General features: G+C 35.8%; 1 long non-coding RNA gene across 5 annotated transcripts in view; it reads left to right on the forward strand.

Annotated features, from left to right (window-relative positions):
- LOC137855975 (uncharacterized) overlaps positions 1-18,663 on the forward strand; it is a 209,626-nt gene extending 190,963 nt beyond the window's left edge. For 2 of the 5 annotated variants that reach the window (XR_011096101.1, XR_011096104.1), the window contains 4 exons: positions 11,741-11,792; positions 13,866-13,993; positions 14,300-14,389; positions 18,309-18,663. This is a non-coding gene — a long non-coding RNA (uncharacterized lncRNA). The remainder of the gene's footprint in view (positions 1-11,740; positions 11,793-13,865; positions 13,994-14,299; positions 14,390-18,308) is intronic. The other 3 variants (XR_011096100.1, XR_011096103.1, XR_011096102.1) reach the window with 2 other exon arrangements.
- Positions 18,664-20,351: the final 1,688 nt, after the last annotated feature.

The raw sequence follows: 20,351 nt of genomic DNA on the forward strand, positions 1-20,351 counted from the left end.
CTCTGGAGAAACCTTATTGACATGTATCTCCAAGTCTGAGAGGAGAGTGGTATCCAGTGAAAGAGCAAGGGACACAAACAGAAATGCAAGAAATTTGGCTTGAATGTAACAAAAAGCTCAGGAATTGTTTGTTTGTTTGTTTGTTTTTCCCTCCTCTTGGTGTCATGGTTTTGGCTGGTAAAAAGCTAATTTTCTTCACAGAGGCTCACCCAGTGCTGTGGTTTGGATTGTTGGTGAGACTAGTGGTTGTAGCACAGGGATGTTTTAGCTGTTGCAGGGCAGTGCTCACCCAGAGCCAAGCCTTTGCAGCTCCTCGTGCTGCCCTGCCAGTGAGGAGGCTGGGGGTGTCCCAGAAGCTGGGAGGGGACACAGCCAGGACAGCTGACACACGCTGGCTAGGGGACGTCTTATGCCACATGGCGCCGTGCTCAGCAGTGCTGGGACAATGGAGGAGGAAGGGGGGACACTGGGAGTGATGGCGTTTGTCTTCCCAAGAAATGTTACATGTGAATTAGCCCTGCTTTCCTGGAAGCGGCTGAACACTTGCCTGATGAATGAATGCCTTGGTTTGCTTTGCTTGAGCGTGTTGCTTTACCTGGTCAACTGTCTTAATCTCAACCCATGAGTTCTCACACTTTTAGCTTTCCGATTCTCCCCCCCATCCCAGGTGAGGACAGTGAGTGAGTGTTTGTGTGGAGCTGAGCTACCTGACTGGGCTAAATCACAACAGCTGGTCAAACACAGGCTGCCCAGAGGGATTGTGGAGTTTCCATCTTTCAGGATTCAAAACCTGAAAGGGCAGGCCTTGAGCAATTTGCTCAAGTTGACCCTGGTTGGAGCAGGAAGGTTGGACTAGGCAATCTCCAAATGTTCCCTCCAGTTTCCACCAGTCTGTGATTCTGCATCATCCTTGCTTAGCACTACTTCAGTTTATTGCTGCTGATATTTCAGTGCCCATGGTGTAATAGAAAATCTTAGTGAAAGCACTGGTATTTTATTTCACAAACGTATTTCTTTGCATGTCTGGTTTACTGTATATGAGTACTGTATATGCCAATGCATATTTGGATGGTTGTCCCAGTAGACTTTAATGAAGATGACAGCTTATTTTGTTTTCACATTTCTCTTATATGTGATTGTTTTCTGGATATTATTTAGAATTTTCAGAATCTGAATATTACATGACTTTTTGGTCTGAAGTGATCTCGTATGGAACATTTACAATATGTCATCTTGTAGCCATCAAGAATTTAATAGAAAACTTTTTAAAGGTGGTAGCGGGAATGCTGTAAGTATTAATGGGAGTTTAATACAGTTGTTAAGGGGAGGAAAAAATCTTTTCTCGAGAGGAGTGAGTATGTTACAAATATATTAATTTCTTAACAGCTGTATAAAAAGAAGTACAGGCAGCATATACATGTCACATTTCAAATATATCATTAATATACTAATAAGTATAAATAAACATAAGTTAGAATCAATTTATTTAAAAAAAAAAAAAAAGAGAATATCAATTCCCACAGCAAACTTAACTGTCCCCAATTTTATAGCACTACTACCTGTGCTATAATAACATGTGATTTGATACCATGGAAAAACAAAAGACTATTTCAAAAGACTTTTGGCATCTTGCACAGATTTCAGAGGAATTTTGTACTATTATTTTTCCTTTTCTAGCAGTGGGAAAATGCAGTGTATTTTTGTCTGTGTTACTTTAAAAAAAAAAAAAGTTTTTTTTAAAACTTTGACAAATTTATAGAAATATAGAAAGCATAGTGTAATATAAGACAGGAAGAGTTCTCCATCCCACTCTGAAGAAGTATTAAGCATAATCTAAATTCTAATTGAAATCCTACCCCTACCACATGTGCGTCCAGTCTGTTCTTCACACCTTCATATTAGGATGGCTTTCTATAATGCCTAGCTCTGTTATGAGAAAGTCTGTCAAATGTCATACTAAAGGATTTTCTAATTATACATATATTTATTTTTTTTAATTTTCTTCCATGTGCCATAGAAAACAAATTGTGATTTTTATAATAGACTTTTAATGGTAGAAGATTGTTGCAGATCTTTTGTTGATGGTGTGTTTTTCAAGACTGAACAAACAAAATTATTTCAGTCTTTCCTCATGTCATTCGAAAACGTACAGCTTTTAACAGTTTTGATGTATTTCTGAAGAATTTTACAGTTAATTTATTTTCTGAGATGCAGTACCCACTTGAGCACAATTGTCTAGGTAGGATTTGAAATTCCTGAGTGGACAAATAGATTACCTGTGATATTCCTGTTAACACATGCTATTATAACACCTCATTTCCTGTGGAAGCTGTTTATCCATTTATTTTTCATCTGTAAAACACGAACTATTCTGTTTTTCCTAATTATGTATTCGTGTATTTGATGTTTTTCTCAACTTACTAGTTTTTCTTTTGGGCTATGATCAAGTCAAATGGAAAGCTCAAAGAGAAAAATCAACAAATTGTAGTTGAAAACAGCATGAGTACATTATAAGTGCATTATGAATGTTCTTTAAAAGTACTCAAGTAACTGAAAAAATTGGACTTTTTTTTCATGTAAAATTAGGATAAATTAATGTAAACTTAGTGATTTTTCCCTAAAAATCACTTTTCACAATGGAAAGAACAGCATTTTTTTTTTAATCCTGACAAATGCTGAATGTTTAGTGTAATGATTGCAACCATACATATGTAAGAATTTAAACTGAACATTGAGGAAAATAATTATTAATGTCATGTCTAAATTTGAGGCTTATAGAAATTATTTTACAATAGATTAAATAATTAAAACAAACAAACAAAAAAAATACATTGAAACCTGAGAGTTGATCATTGATGACTAAATTATGTTAATTGTGTTCCTCAGGCTTGCTTCGAGTTGCTAGGTATGGATGAACAAATGTTAGTTGGGGAATTACCATTGGTACAAGATCTTTCTGGTCTTGTTTTCCAGCAGAAGTCATGTCAGTTCAGCAGGACTAGAGGATTTACTACAGATATTAATACATGATAAGTTTAAATTCATTGGAGAGGTTTCATTTCTCAATGGGTGTACACTCACTTTATAGCTTTGCTTTCAGCAAAGCACCTATAGTTAAGAGAGCCTGATAACATAATTTGTAAAAATTATCTTGGAAGATTTAGGCAAGGATGGAATATTTGAGAAACTACCTTTTAGGCAATTTTAAGTTCTTTTGTTCACCCTGGTTATTTCTGTTCTCTTCCCCCTCCCTGCCCCCCCCTCCTCCCGTTAGAGACTCTGGGAGTACAGAGGGGGCACCCAGTGTGCATGGGGAATGTGGGGTTTTGTACTTGAATGGCTTTTTTAGCTTCTCAGTTCTTCTCGTGCATGGCATGAGTTAAATTCAAACAAGAATACTTCTGTGTGCCCAGGTTTCCTGTGAAACATAGTTTCAGTAACATAATGTTTTACTGATATATTTTAGATTGTTTTAACTATAAATGTTTTAAAAATGAAATGTTGTTATAATAAGTTTATTATGAAATCACAGCAGTAAGTTGGGTAAACTTTAAACACTGATGGGAATATTACCTAATTTGGTCTGTCAGGAATGAGTAGAACTTTTATTGCATTCACAATTGCATGAACAGAAGTTCATTCTTTTGTGTTATGCATTATATATATTGTGTTATATATATCTATTATATATTATATGCTCTTGTTATCAGATCTCAATACATTTAATTTCATATTATAATTCCATTTGAGTAGAGAGTCGGACTATGGTGAGAATTCACAATATGGTGACCTCGGTGGACTTTCATAGTTTGTTTCCAGGTAAAAGAGCATTTGAGCTACCACCCAGTGTGATTAGTGGGGAGAAGTGGTCACAGTATCGAACTTGAATGCTTATATTAGACAGTCTTGATGGCTTATTCTCTTTTCTATAAAGTAAAATTCAGAGATATGCACATTATTCCCTATAGAGTTAATGTTATATCTAGTAAACGGAGTTATTGCTGGAAGAAAGTAGAAAACTAATTCATCTGAATTCTGCAACCGGAGCTACGCCTCATTATGGAGGTGTAAAAAGGCTCCCACCTATCTCTGTTATTGTATTCCTGTTATACATGATCAAATATAAATAATTTCAATGACTGTTAAAAATGCCATGACACAAATGGGGGGGATCTCGGAGGACTTGGAAGGCCATGTGTAAATAGTTTTTTTGACATTGTTTTGCAGTCCTTGAGCATCTACAGAAGTTCCAAAAACAGGAGAGAAGGAGTTTAAGAAGTGTTCTGATTTAAGCTGGCAGGCAGCTCAGCACCACACAACTGCTCACTCACTCTCCCTGTGGAGAGTGGGAGGGGGAGAATCAGAAAGGTAAAAGTGTGAGAACTCATAGTTTGAGATTAGGACAGTTTACTAGATAAAGCAAAAGCCATGTGCACAAGCAAAGCAAACCAAGGAATTCATTCACTACTTCTCATCGGCAGGCAAATGTTCAGCCACTTCCAGGAAAGCAGGGCTCATCACGCATAATGGTTTCTTGGGAAGACAAACACCATCACTCCAATACCACATGGTGTAGGACAACTCTTTGGTCAGTCTGGGCCGGCTGTCCTGGCTGTGTCCCCTCCCAGCTCCTGGGGCATCCCCAGTCTCCTGGGGCAGTACAAGAAGTAGAAAAGTCCTTGGCTCTGTGTAAGTGCTGCTCTGCAACAACTAAAACATCCCTGTGTTATCACCACTATTTTCATCAAAAATCCCAAAGACAGCATTGTGCAAGCCTCTACAAAGGAAATTAACTTTATTCCAGCCACAGCCATGACAAAAAGTAATTAAAAGAAAAAAAAAAAATTACGAAGGAATTTAGACCTGTGAAAAGATCTGTCCTCTGGAGTAGACTTAGGTAAACTGGTATGTAATAATCTATTTTCTACTTGAAATGTTATTTCATTTTCCTGCCTATTCAGCTCTTTATTATCTACTTCCTTTTATTTATTTGGAGCGCTAACACATCTTAAAAAAAAAAAAAAGTTTGAAATGATAATGGTGCTTCCACTTCTTATAAGAGTTAGGAAAAGTATATCAAAACTAATAAAACATCATTTGATATCAAAAAAGGGAAGCCTAGCTTTGAACTCAATTGCCAACCACTAGTGCAATTACTGTCAGATCAATTTATAAACACAAATGAAGGTAAAAGCACAGTAAGATAACTCATGTCTCTAAAACTGCCAGTTATTTTCAAATTCATTGTTAAATCTAATATGATGTATAATTTGAAATTTTCAATAGGGAAAGGCCAATTATGTCAGGATTTCTGAGAACTGAGTGTTTTTTAACAAGTACTAAGTGAATGCAATGATGTTGATGGTTGTTATCACAGAAGGAGAATGACTGTGAGATGTAACTTTTTGTGTCTGTTCCCTCTTTTTCAGTCAAAATGTTTGATCAGTCCACTGACTAAATGTGCTTGTTGCTTTGTGTATGTGTTGCATAATAGCTATTAAATACAGCTAGAATGAGTTAAGATCAAGCTTTCTTTCAGACATAATAAGGATATTTGTTTGATGACCTCTTTTGTTTTTTGAGTAAGTCAGTAAGTATTGAAATGACATTTACATATGTCAGCAAAGGGTAGGTTTACAATAATTTACATGATCAGCAAATAAGATCCCTCAAAATGCAGAAGAAGACATATCTCATATTAGAATGTGAAGCTTTAATTTAAGGAGGGGGATTACTTAAATGGCAAGAAACAAGATATATGGCAATATTTACTTTTTGGATTGTATGAAAGCTATGAAAGTGAAAGAAATATACTACTGGCATTATTGGCATTTACATCAAAGTGGGTGGTAAACAAAAATTATTAAAGATCAGTATTTTTAATTTTTTTCCCCTTCAAGATTATTTTTATTTATCATGTTCCCAGAAGCTAGGAAATTTCCGTGTTTTCAGAACTGAGTGGAAGACAACTGTTTCTTTCTTTCCGGTTTTCTTTTTTTTTTTTTTTTTTTTTTTTTCCTTCTTGGAGAAATTGCTAGAAGAAAGTTCCTTGACATTGTTTCAGTTCCTCTCTAGGGATAGTTGCTGACATGGATGGTTTCTCAGCAGAATTCCATATTAACTTTCACAACTAAGCTTCATCACTCAGTTGGGTATTTAGAGATCTCAACCAACCACAGAAGGAAGCGCTGCTAAACAACTTACTAGATTCCCTGCCTTGGAAAAGAGCCAATAGATACATTGGGGAAAGCATAATATCAATTTGCAGTGAGCAGAGAATGAAGGAGCACAGTCCTTGGAGGGGGCCAAAGACTATTATCAATTGTTTGGAGCTCTGAAGTAGCAAGAGATCAATTGATTGAGGGAAGGTGGATGAATGCCAGATGATCAATAGAAGTGGGAGCGATCACATTTGGTCATTGTTTTTGGTTAGAAAAACATCAAACAACGTGGTTGCCAAGAGACAGAAGCTGACTTGTACAGAAGCATGAGAGAAATGGGAAACACAATGAGTAAAATGCCTCCACTTTGACAGGCTTCAGAGGCATTGGGATGCTATGATGTTAATTTTTGCATCTAGGCAAAAATATTGTATCTAACATTAAGAGTGAATGAAAGAATGAAAGATATATATGTGAAAAATATCTGCATTTGTTTTTTTATGTCAGCAATTGACCATACTGGAAGAACACTATAATGTGTGTAATATAAGGTGTTATCAAACACCATTCTGTGACATCAACAGAGAAGTATGCTGGTGGGTTGGAAAATTGCAGCAGCAATAAAGATAGACTGATGTCACAGAAAACCTCCATCACTTGATACTTGACTCAGGGAAAAAAAAAAAAAAGGCATGTTATTGTTGTGTGGGTAAAGGACAAGCAGTAACACTTAGAAAGGTGGAGATAATGTGTTGGAATGGTTGAGATGAGATGAATGGGAAATGTTAGTAAGATGATTGGAGGTTTGGACTATTTTGACATGAATAATTTAGTTAAGATACTTGTAAAATCACAGTTTTACTGACCATGCAGTGAATGTGCAAGTAGTATAAGTGACTGAGTATTTCATCAATGTAATAGTACATCTCAAATGAATGGTAGACTGTAGGTAGGAGGCTATGTGCCTTTGGTGTCTGAAGTTCTAAAGGGGGAGGTTTTGAGACAGGTTTTCCAGAGTCTATACTTTTAGTTTTTACCATGACAAGGAAGATAAATTACTAAGGATATATTTGCTCAGTAAAAATGCTTCCTTTTTTTTTTTTTTGTTTAATTATTTTTTTTTTCCAGATGCTACTTAAATAAGCCTTCTATCCCCAACTTTTCTAAAGATGTTGGTGCAATTGGTCAGTCAGAAGTTACTGTTGTCAAATCTACCATTTCTAGTAAGTAGCTAAGATGCTTTTGAAAGACTGTAAAAAATGAAATACATAAGTGTGTGCAAAAGATAGGTATCAGATCTAATGAAAATCTGTTACGGGTAACCAGGTATCAACTATCTACAGATAGTTGTGACACACAGTAAAATGAGCACATTTGATGCTGAACCTGAGTAATCTGAAATATGCGTAGCTTTCCTGAATAGATGCTTCTGTACACTTGAACTGAGGATATTAACCTCCATTTTTCTTTGTGTTTTGTTTGTTTGTTTGTTTTTTTTGTGCATCTTTTTTAATATATTGATTATTTAATTTTAAAATGTTTATTGTATTTGTAGGAAACTGATCAGATTTACATTTTAGACAATCAGGAAAGAATCAAGAGTAGCAGAACACAGAAGAATAATTAGTGAAGGAGCTACTAGGCTTTGACAGAAACTACGTAATACATAAGCATGATATATAATCTGCATAAATATGGCACTAAGTATTGGCTTCTGACCAACTTTCTAGATTCAGCTAAATATGTCATGGTAGGCAATTTCACATCAACAGAATATAAAAACAAACTGGCAGCATCCTTAATCCAAAGAACAGGAATGAGACAAAAGAGGCAATAACGTCCCTCAGCTCTGGTAAGTGATAATTGGTGAATATAGTTATAGAATAAGTGAAAAATATAGGTGTTTTCTTTACAGCAGCTGTGATGATTTAGGTTTGATGATCTTCACCTTTAGTTGAAAAGTATATATTTCAAATGCTAATAACTCTATGTAAATAGACTCTTGCATATTGTGAGAGTTGATGACATTGTATGCCATGCTGCAGAGCACTCAGGGCTGGTTTGGTGTGTGCACATTCTCCTTTGAATGCAGAGGCCAGTGTTAGGCAGTACATGTGAACCCACTTCCTGGTTTGAGTGGCTGAAGAGTTTCTCTTCTTGCTTGTGGTGTTAGTTCCTTAACTTCCAGCACAGTGTTACCTAGTGGCCACCAGGTAGAATCACGCAAAGGTGGGTTCTTGATGTGAGGGTGTCCTGGTTTAGCCTGGCCGGCAGCTAAACACCACACAGCCGTTCGCTCACCCTCCCCCCTCCCTCTCTGGGACGGGGGAGAGAAATGGAAAGTGAAGCCCGTGAGTTGAGATAAAGACAGTTTAATAAGACAGGAAAATAACAATAATAATACTAGTACAATGATGATAATAGTATTACTACTACTAATGTGTACAAACAAGTGATGCACAATGCAATTGCTCACCATCCGCTGACCGATGCCCAGCCTAACCCCGAGCAGTCCAGCCCCCTTCCCCCAGCTAGCCACACCTATATATTGTTTAGCATGACGGCAGATGGTATGGAATACGCCTTTGGCTAGTTTGGGTCACCTGTCCTGGGTCTGTCCCCTCCCAGCTCTTACTGCACCCCCAGCCTGCCTGTTGGCAGGACAAAGCAAGAAGCTGAGACGTCCTTGGCTTAATATAAGCACTGCTCTGCAACAATTAAAACACTGGGGTGTTACCAGCACTCTTCTCATCCTAAGCCAAAACATAGCATTCTACCAGCTACTGGGAAGAAAATTAACTCTGTTCTAACTGAAACCGGGACAGAGGGAACGCTGTGCTAGTATATTAAGTGTGAATACTTCTGTTGATCTTAAACTGGAGGGAGCTGGACTGAGACAAGTCACAAGTTACACTGACAGGATTACAGTGAAGTAATGCTAATGGATGACACTGCACTTTGTGAAGCCTAAAGAAGTACCTGATCCAGGAAATTTCCTTTGAAACCTGTAGAGCTTCAGTGATCCACTTAATGATCTCTATGGGAGATCCTCCTCCTCTGCATATCTTTTTCTATTAAGCTTCTCTTCACTTAAAAACTGAGAATACCGTTAACAAAATGCAAACACAGGTTATGCATATCCAATATAGCATTTCCTATCAGCTGCATTACAGAGGTGTTCAGAAGCTGCTAGTACAAAATTTATGGCAAAAGCCATCTTTTTGCTTCCTCCCACTTTGCCTCCAGCTGTGTCAGAGCTAATATGAGTGAAACACCTAATTATCTATTAGCCAAGGTTATAAAATAAAATTAGTCACAGCCCTCTATGAAAAATGGCTAACAACTTTCTGCTCATTAAAAATCAAAGCATATACTTACCCATATTTGATACAAAATGACTGCAATAAAATCTGTGAATGAATTTATGAAAGTTATTCTGAAAAAAAAAACAAAAAAAAAACAAACAAACAAACAAAAAAAAAAAACACAATCAATTAAAAGAGAAGCACCTCAAATGAAATGGCCACTTACTTTTTAAACTGTATTCCCTAAAATGTTATGAGCTTATGAATGCTTAAGAAAAGACCCCACACTGTCTTTCTAACTTTAACTTTCTAAATACATGGGTAAAGGAATACCTCCTTTCTCACTATCCATCAAAGCATTCATTAAAACACATCTTGATCTTCAGTTACAGAATAAAATACCGCTTTGAAAAGATTACTTTCAGATTTTCATATTACTATTTGTGATGTTGCAGCATCAATGTCAATAAACTTTAAAGTAGAAGATGAATCTCCAGCTTCAGAAAGGGATTTTACAAATTAATGGACAACAGATACTAAGGGGGAACAGGTGGAAACAAACCCTTTAACATCCCTGATACAACACCTGTGGATACTGGGGAAGTATGAGGGAAATGTGCCACAGAAGGTGGCTGAGATGGTGCAGTATTCCTAAACAGATTCTTCTGTTTCCGCTATCAGAACTGTGGGTTTGATGAACAAGTAGCCTTAGTTGGACATTATTTATTTATTTTTTTAATGCTTTGCTCTTCAAACTTCTTAAAATATGAGGATTAAAATGTGTATCAGTTTACTGCTGTGACTCTCATTGAGTGTAATGAAACCTTCATAACTAACAGGTTACAGTAAAAAGAGGAAAAAAAAAAAGGATATAAAGGCATAATGGTCATGGATATATATTCTTCATGTATATAAGCAACTGTTTGTTTCCTGTGTTGTGAAATCTCTATTATCCTACAGAACATCACAATGAAAACAAGTTTTGCAATCCTAGATATGTTGCTTAATTCAGTGCTGCAGGGTTTCTTAAAATGCTTAGCTTCACATGGTACTTGGTAGCATCATTTAGTGAGGTGTTTTCAGGGTCACTTATCACTGCAAGCCTAGTTTCAGTCGAGCAGAGAAAGAACCCACTGAGTGAGTGACAGGAGCATTACCTTGCAAACTTAGAAGGATTTGTTTGGTATAAACTTGACTAACCAACAGCTGACAAACTCTGATGTGTACAACCTGTTCACTGAACCCAAATTATGTCTGGTTTGTTTAACATACTTCCAGTTTCTGCTTTGAAGTAACAATAACCTGTTTTGTAGGATAGTTCAAAATACACTAAGATTGCTTGACCAAAAAAAAAAAAAGTTGCAATGCTCATGTAACTTTCTCCAAATTATGTTTTTAGTTTCTAATTGTTCTGAAAAAAATTACTGTGAAAATCTGCCAAGATTCCCGTACCTGTGTGACAACACAGATGTCTGCATGCCATTTAACAGCTTTGGGGAGGGATAATGTTGTGGGTAAATGTTGGAACTGACATCCTGAGCACTAGTGAAAAAGCTTGGCCTTCATCATTAGATAAATTGAATCATTGAATAAATAATGATAAAAAAAGACTTCCTACCCGATTTAGGCAAGCTGAACTTGTAGGCTTTGGGGACAGGAAAATTTTTATTTCTTCTTTTATGTTCCTATTTTGCAGTTTTCTTTATCTTTTTTTTTTTTTTTTTTTTTTTTTCCCTTTTTTGATATAAAATCTTTGGTATACTGGCATTAATTTAGTGTATTACATTGTCTTTCTCAAGGATTTTTATCTCATATAAGCAGCATTAGTTTCCTATTGAAATATTATGCTTTTGCCAATGTATTAGTACAGCACAGCAGCAAGTAAAATTACATTATTGCTGATTGCATTCAAAAAGACAGCACATTCGTTTCACCTCTCTTAGCACATGTGCAAAGTTCCTATGTACCAGGTGGTTGTAATTAGTCTGGAATGCAGTTTGGCTGGCAAATTCCTTCCTGTTCATTGGATAATTTCACTGCTACAGTCCCCAAACTGCAATGGGTAATGGGGGGGAGTATTTTAACTATAGGTATTCTGGTATAAATCTTACAAATTTCCTATAACTACTGCTAATGTGAGCTGATACTCTAAAAATGAAAATCATCTGGCTTTTGGGATCCCTGGCACTCAGGTCATAGGGCTTAACTTCATTTTAAAAAAGCAACATCTCTTTGGATGCTGCACAAATTGTGAAGTATTTTTGTTGTTTTTAGCTGACCTGTATGATGAAGAGGAACGTGCAAAGAAGGCTGACATCAATAACTTGTAAGTGGGCATGACAAACCCCAGACTTCTGTTGTCCTTACTCTTGAAGCATGTTCCATGGTGATACATATAGATGGATGACCTAAAAAACAAAGACATTTAATGTCAGCTGAAATAGTAACAGAAGTAATTTTGAAAACTCATGTGGAGGCAGCTGCCCATGCACTATCATGTCGAAAGGATGTATTGCCCATACACAGAGAGGTGTACATGTTTCTGTCACATTGTTTTTCCTCAAATATAAATACTTCAGAAGCTTTCCTACTTTCCTAAGTCTATTTACCATGTTGATGACCTGATCATAAAATCTTAGAAACAGCAGTGCATTGTATCAGAAACACTGATAACCAGTGTTTCTGAAAACTGAAATTGATGTTCTACTTAAAATAATCAGTTCTCTTTATTATTCATATAGCTAATGTTGTTAAGTAAGTATACAATTGTAAGTATGCAATTTGAACATGCATTCAAAACCTGTATTTTCAAGTAGAAATTAAATTTTTATCTTTAAGCTGTTCAGTGACATGATTGTGAAGTTCAGCCTAGTTATGCATTAGGTGGCTACATATATGATGCGAAAAGCATAAAAAAGTAACATTAATTGAATCAGTAAACCATGGAAATAGAATAATATTCCTCCCTTATCCCTCCCCCTCCCCCCCCCCCCCCCAAGTTGTTTTTGAGGATTTATTTATTTCTTCATTCCTAGACAATATATTTAGAACAAGGATATTTAAAACCACACCAGTATAATGGCCATTCTGAAAGTTTTCTATCACGTGTCAGCAGAACTTGGTAAAATTCCTCAATTTTTAATTAGACAATGCCATACTATCACAATCTTGAAACTTTCAATTTTTGAGTGCACTGCTTTTGCTAAAGCTGCCCTTGCATGTCCCTGGAAACCTGGCTTTTTGCCTTGATACCAAGTTAACTCGTGTTCTTTGTCCTGACAGTTATAGAAATGACTACATAAAGTGCAGGGGAAAGGAGACTGGGTCTTAGTATTTGTGAGCACCTTTCAGTGCAGATAAATTTCAGTGGCTGTAAATGATTGAGTAATTTAAATGACTGATTCAAATACCTTGACTACCTCCCTGCACATGCAAAAAGTAAAATAAAATTTTAGATGGCTTTATTTTATCTTCATTTCACACATGCACAGAAAATCTGAAGTACTCAAGGTGTGCACATAGAGTGAAATTCGTCTGTGTTTTGCCATGTATTTTGCTTGTCTTTCTCCTGCTTATGTATTGTCATGCATGCAGGTTATTTTTATTGTGGATGCTATACAATATTTTTTCCTTATTGCTGAAAAAGTGGAGAGTCCTTGGTGGTGGAGGGGGAGGAGGGTTGGAATAGCAGTCCTGGAACTTTGTTTTGTAAACTGGAATGTGCTTTCAAAAAAAGATATCCTGGGTTACCTCAGTAATAATTGCCAGTGGTGTTTTATATTGGTGATATTTAACTGGACAAAAATCTCAACCAAAAACCTTAGGGAAAATTATTCTTTTTCTTACTTTTCTCCTAACTGGACAATTTTATGTGAACTAATATTTGTCATCTGATAAGGCTTTCAAGGGAGCCAGTTACATATTTCCTCCCATCAGTATTGCAGTACTATAGGCTTTTTCTGAGACCTTTATTAGCTTACTTGTAAATATTGACTGAGGCATTGCTCTTTGGGAGATAGCATTTTTAGTTTAACTATGGTTATGCCAGTTACTTCCGCTGATAGTCTGTCAGAAGAAGAAACTTTAAATAAAGCTTCAAGTAAGTATACTCTAAATAAGATTAGTGTTGTGAGAAGTTCATCTGACAGAGTAACTGTGATGCAAGACATCTCTAAGAGGTTATCGCTCTGACAAATTAGATGCAGGAAACTGTTTCTTTAAGAGATATACTAATTATGAAATCAACTAAATTGTTTGGTTCACGACTCATAGCAGTTAGAAGGCCAAGTTTTATGCAGGTCTGGTGACATACACTGTATAGTATATGTGTATGTACAGTATGTATGTTTACATGAGGTTTAAGGTTTACTAAAAATAGAACATCTGCAGTTTTGTGCAGGATTTTTATTGTATGCCTGCGGCATGGATTTCTGAGCACCTTTCTTTGATACAGTGAATGACAACATGATCAACATGTTTTGTATGCAGTTTTCCAGTCCATTCTTTCTTCCTCTCTCCTCAGCACAGGTAAAATATAAAATAACCAGGCAGTAACTAGATGTGCTATGTAATAGCATACGCAGGTTATGTTTTGTCAGACATGGACAGTGATATAAAAAAGTTTACTGTTGTTATTTTAAATTGTATTTCATAAATATGTATTTGCCATGAAGAATCCAGCATCCTTTAGTTTGACTAGTGAGGCTTTTCAGCACAAACTATTCTAATGCCCTGATCCAAAAGTACTATCAACAGAAAGAGAAAATATGAGAGGGTGAGAAGGGGGCAAAAATCAGTGAGCTTTGAAGACTAACTTTATGAACTCAAATCAAGCAGGCAACACTTCCTTTGATGATACAATTCAAACATGAAGGAAGACAGATTATATTTGCTACTTGAGTGGAAGAGCTTCTGCAGCACAAAGTAGGACTTACAAAGTTTAGCACATTCGTTGAAGAGTTAAGATCAGTGAATTAGTTACCTCATGCTTTGAGAATCAGTTTGAGAGAATATTCAAAGCGTTTGAATTTGGTGAAGTGCTTATAAGTTCATTTTTTAATATTAATGAATGTACGTTTAATTAAAACTTGGAGAGGGGAAATGCTGGCTGCTTTTTTTTTTTTTTTTTTTTTTTTTTTTTAATAGTATTATTTTAACCTTTCTGTCTGTTTATTTTTTTAAGAGAGATTCTGTTAAATATCCTTTCCAGAAAGTCATCACATAGCATTCAGAGAACAGGACAGAAAGGAAAATTGGTACTTACCTAGCTTTGCTGATAACTTGCCCTGTTAGCTAGGCTTTACACTTCATATTTCTATACTTAAATGTACCCATCTGTAAAACTGTCATAATCTACTTTTCACAGGAAAGTTGTGAAAAGCAGATTCATAAAAGTGCTTTTACACCTTCTCATGAACTCTATATTTGAGCAAATAATCCTGCTCCTTTCCCATTTGTGAAAAATTTACCAGTTGGTTAGCTGCAGCTCTTTGATAATGCATTTAAGTAAACAAATACATGTATTTCACGTGGAGGTCATTGCAGAAGGTCACTATTTGTAGTTTCTTTCTCAGTGGACCTATAGGAATACATGGTGTTTTTCCTGCTTAGATAACACAGTTGTGCTGTGATGATCCCTTTTTACTGTTTACAAATGATCTCTAAACAGCTAGTAAATCCTTGAACAATGTTAGCCTCTCTGGATAAGGACATAGACATGTATGCTTGGGCTCTTTATACTTTGTTGTTCTTCAAGCAAATGGAGGGAGAGAGGCATTTTTAGGACACACTGATATCTGAGATATCTACATTAGAATGAGACTAATTGGCTTCTGGAAGCGTCTATCTTTCACTAACAGAGCAGCTGAGGTTCAGATGCAGGCAACTGAACTGTGCCGTACATGCCTAAGGTTAGGTAAGGTTAATCCTATCCTGATTATGTGGTAAACCAACATAAAAGCAGTTGTGAGAAAACTTCTAATGTGATACTTGAAGAATTTATTTGTGCTAGTGTTCAAGAAAACCCATGTGATATCTGGAAACAGAAGTACTCTTAGACTTTCATGAAATAGTATTCTGGATATTAGAGAACAAGCGTATCTTAATGGCAAAGATAATCATACATACTTTTAAAATGTGCACTTTGGGCTTTGCAGCTTTTATTGTATGTTAGATTGCTGGCTCTTCTCTTACTGCTCATGTTTATTGCAATAGCACCTATGGGTCAGGAATTAGGAGTTTGCTGTGTCCAGAATTTTGGAAATGATAAAACAGAGAGAATCCCGGTCCCAGCAATCATTGTCTCTTATTGATGGAGAACAAGTTGCGATAAGTAAAGGCAGTCAAGGAAAGAGGTTATTTGAGAGACAAATGACAGTCAGCAAGCACACACTTAGAACAATGTTGTTGTCTTGATTTCTGTTCAGTTTATTTATTACCTACATGCTTGGACTTCACTTTTTTTTTTTTTTTTTTTTTTTTTTAAATTTATGTAAGTGAATCATTCCATTTTCTATTCCCAATCTTAGCTTTCTTGTTTGGGGAGATGAGGTGTTTTTTTTCCTCCTTTTAAAAATTCATTTAAGTGCAATAAAGTTTGCTGTTCTTATTAAGTCCTTTGGGGGCATGGTGCCTTGAACTGAAATTTTATGTAGCAATTTTGCACCCCGCCTCTCTTTTGAGAGTGTTCGTAATCTGTGGCACAGCAGAATGCATAACTGTGTTATGATTTTAGCTTTGTTTTGTAAATTCTGAGGAATATAGCAAAGACACCTCTGTGTGTGACAGACACACAGGTAAAGTATTTATCAAATAGAATTGTAACATGTCTATAGTAAAGCTAAAGATTTTCAGGAGTTCTTGAAATATATATATATTTTTTGGTGGAATAGTGGGAAGGTCAGATTGAACAGCAACTGAAAGTTGGATATTGTGGTACTTGAAACCTCTTATATCCCTTTTAATGGTAGTTTTCTAGCAATGCTAACAGAATTAAATCTTTCTAAATTAAAAAAAAAAAAGTCTGAGATGTGTTATATAAGCGTTGGGGCTTAAGGGAAGAATATTACCAAGACTTCCCATGCATTGCTGTATAATATAGACAGATTTATAAGGAAAATATGAGACAGAATGATAGTGAGTGACGTGTTGTCAACATGCATTGTTTTGCTTTCATGATTTAGAATCAATCATGGATATTAAAAATTCCAGTTATACACATAGAATTTGAGTACTTGTTTATGCCATACATAGAAACTCAGGATCTACTAAGTGCTGTAGTTCTTCCATTGCTTCAGAGACAAGGCAAAGCTACAATCATTTTGTTTTAATACTACATGCTATTGGTAAATGCATACTTTTGATATTTAGTATCAGTCTTTAGACTTTACGATTCAGGGCATGCAAAGCAGAGAGAAATAACAAGCAACATACAGAAAGAAGTTATATAGAAAACTAAAGTAAGAGCATGGCTTAAACCCCTTCAGAATTATCAGGACATTTCCTTTGTTGCAGAAGTGGGAAGGTAAAAGAATGAGCAGAAAGATGGAATACATGAAAAATTTTGGTATGATGTTCGTTGTGCAAGAAAAAATTATTTTTTTTCCTCACTTCCACTGGAAAACATGCACAATTTAATAGATTTATTTATTTGTTTATTTTTATTATTATTTAAAAAAAAAAGACTTTTAGAATAAGTTCCTGACTGGAGCTTTGCTCCAGAAAAATAAGTGAGCTGTCATGACCCTCACACAGAGGCATTGTGTGACAGCTACAGGTCGTCTGACACAGGCAGGATAAGCACTTAAAGAAATGTAGACCCTTTTTTAAGAAAAGGAAATGTCCTATAATATGCTCCTAACCTTAAGAGCTGCAGTGATTAGATGTCTTTATCCTTTCTAGGAAAAAGTCAGAAATTACCATCTTTCTGAGGTTATTAAGAAAATAATAATAACAAAAAAGATCCCAAACACCCTAAGTTAAATACTGATACATAAAACACTAAGAATGGATTTTGTTTTTGTGTAGGAATGTAGTAGGAAGCTATTTTTAAGGAATGAAGCAATTGCTTTGCTGTCACTGCTGAAAACATCGTTAGTTTTCTTTTCAATTAACAACTCTGCATTAACAAATCAAAATTATTCTGCAGTATAGCCATCAAACCTCCTTTCCAGTAACTCCCGGCTGCATGTAGTTAAAAGTAAACTTGAAACCTCTCCTTCAGTGAAGTATGTCATTTATCCTTCTGAAACGGATCTAAAATAAAAGCAAAAATAAAAAAAAAAAATATAAATTTTTAAAGGATACATGTAGACCTTTTTTTTTTTTTTTTTTTTTTTTTAAGTAAGTGATGAGATTTAAATGCCACACATACATTCCTGGTCATCTGGTTCTGATTCAAAATTCCTGAAAAAGTCAACCTTGCCAAGCAGACAAAGGCAGCTGTGCAGTGTTCTTTTGGAAAATCACCAAAAGCAGATGCATTAGCAATGGAGGAATTGTGTTTCCTATCGCTGCCAGCTACCTCAGCAGCCTAAGGAATTCAATGGAGAAAACAAGTAGGTAGTACAGATTTCAACCAAGAACATAGGATCCAAATATCCTAAATACGTATAAAGCAGAAGGTGGCTAACTTGTCTTTTTCTTTAATTGCCTATCAGAAATTCCAGTCTACTTAGGGGCAAGCCAATCTCTCAGCTGTGTCATGATTCACTTGTCTCTCTTCCTGTTCTAGATGATAAATCACATATAAAGTGATTAATGTTCATTTCCCTATAACATCCCTTTGCCCAAACATCTGCTTGGTATCGGTAAGGCTAATGCCTTCTCCTCCCATCTTCCCCAGTGAGTGACCTTTCAAAACTGCATCACTGGATGATCACCTGGTTTCAAGGCTTCATCCATTTTTGTGTCTTGTATAAGACCGTGGAGGCAGATGGCCTTACTTCAGATGTCTGCTTTTTATCACTTCTTGATAACTTGCACTGTGCCTTCAGGTTGGAAAATAGGTAAAATGTCTTTTCATCTGTTGTAAATTTTCCCCTCTACTTCTGTTCTCATCTTCTTACTTGTGGATGATCATATAAGGTTAAATTGTTCTGTGTTTTGTTTGATAACTAACGCTGAATTCATTAAACTACACTTCAGACTTAATTTTCTGTTCAATTTTCCTCTGCCAAGTTTGTTTCCAAATTATGTTCTTCGCACTATTGTCATCTGTGCAAGAGAGCTGCTCTCTTGTTTAATCTTAGTAAGTCCTAGCTAACTTCCACCTGAGGAATGAGATTGCATGCAAGAAGTGATTGTGCATGCTGCAGGACAGACTAAGAACTGTTTTATTAATATAACACACCAAAATACCCAAGGTAGGAGTTGGAGGAACAACCTCTGCCTCTATCTGCAAGGCTAAAAAAAAAAAAAAGGAAACACCACCAGCAACCAACCAACCAAAAAAAAAAAAAAAAAGACAACTCCCCCCCCCCCCCCCCCCAAAAAAAAAAAAACAACAACAAAAAACACCTCTCAACAAACTGAAGGGAAAGAGATGCTCAGATTAGTGACATGGGAATTGATGCGAAAAAAAGAAATTTGGTTTTTGTTTCTGGTGCTGAACTGCTTGTTTTCATAGAAAAAATTATGAGAGATTAATTTTGGAGTCATTCTTCCAAAGGCTGATGACATTGTCTTCAAAGGACAATAACTGGTGGGAGCTTTCTGTGAATCAAAGCATGTCCCCATCACAGTGTTCTACTGTAATTGTTCATGTGCTAAACAGTGGAAGGGGTACTTTTAAAGCACCAAATGTGGACTTAAATGGTCTGAGCGTGTAACAATTCATTGTCAACTGACTGAAAGGAGAGACTTTTCACACTGATATTAATTGTCCATTAAGTTTCCATTTGCTTTTCTCTTCTAATTACTTGATATTGTCTCGCTCAATAAATGATCCCTCTTTATAGTCATGCTCGTTTGCAAACTGTTGAGATCTTTCTTTACAATTTGTATTATTTAATAGACTGTATACAATAGGTTTTACAGAAGCAGAGAACTGATCAGTTATTGTAGTCTTATGAAGAGCTCTGTATCATTTTATCTTCCATGAAGAGCTTGCCCACTGTCACTCGATAAATAGTCTTTAACAATAACATAACCACAGGGTATCTCCAGTATGCATTCTTTAGATAAAGTTCTCATTAGGTTAATGTAAGATCACTGGCTTTAGCCTGCATTTTATTTTATTTAATGAGTTCCTTTTTATACAATAAAGCTTATGAAAGAAGAAATTGTTGGCTCATAGGGAAGAGATGGATGAATATAATAAGGCTTCTGTTGGAGGGATTTATGATGTGTATTTAGCATTGCAGACAACATAGTAAATCACTGCCACAACCAACGTAAAAGATACATTAGTTGCCATTTGTGTTTTTTTACCAGCCTAAGTTCTTTTCAGATGTCATTCTAGAGATTTATAAATCAGTCTCATTTCATGTTATTAAAAAGTCTATTACGCATTATAATGCAGCTCTGAAACATGGCAAATTATTTGACGTTCATTGTTGTTGCTACCATTAATATTTCCTCCACATTCCATGATGTTTAACCTAGATAGAAGAAGCACTGGTGCCAGTATTGTGAAAACAACACAATAATAATAATAGGCAATTCAGATTAAATGGGTCAATGGTAAAATGATAAATGCTTTTTTTGTGAAAAATAGTTTTTGGTAGGATGTTTGTGTAAGTTGAAGTTATGTTATTTGATCAAATGCTGCTGTTATTCCTAAAACATTGAAAATAAATTATTTGTTTAGAAATAGTTTAAAAGAGCAGGGTTGGTATTGTGTTACGTGAACTATGTTTGTAACGTTACCTAATATATGTCAGAGGAG

The sequence above is a fragment of the Anas acuta genome, chromosome 4 (assembly GCF_963932015.1).
Source record: "Anas acuta chromosome 4, bAnaAcu1.1, whole genome shotgun sequence".
In the NCBI taxonomy this organism is placed as follows: Eukaryota; Metazoa; Chordata; class Aves; order Anseriformes; family Anatidae; genus Anas; species Anas acuta.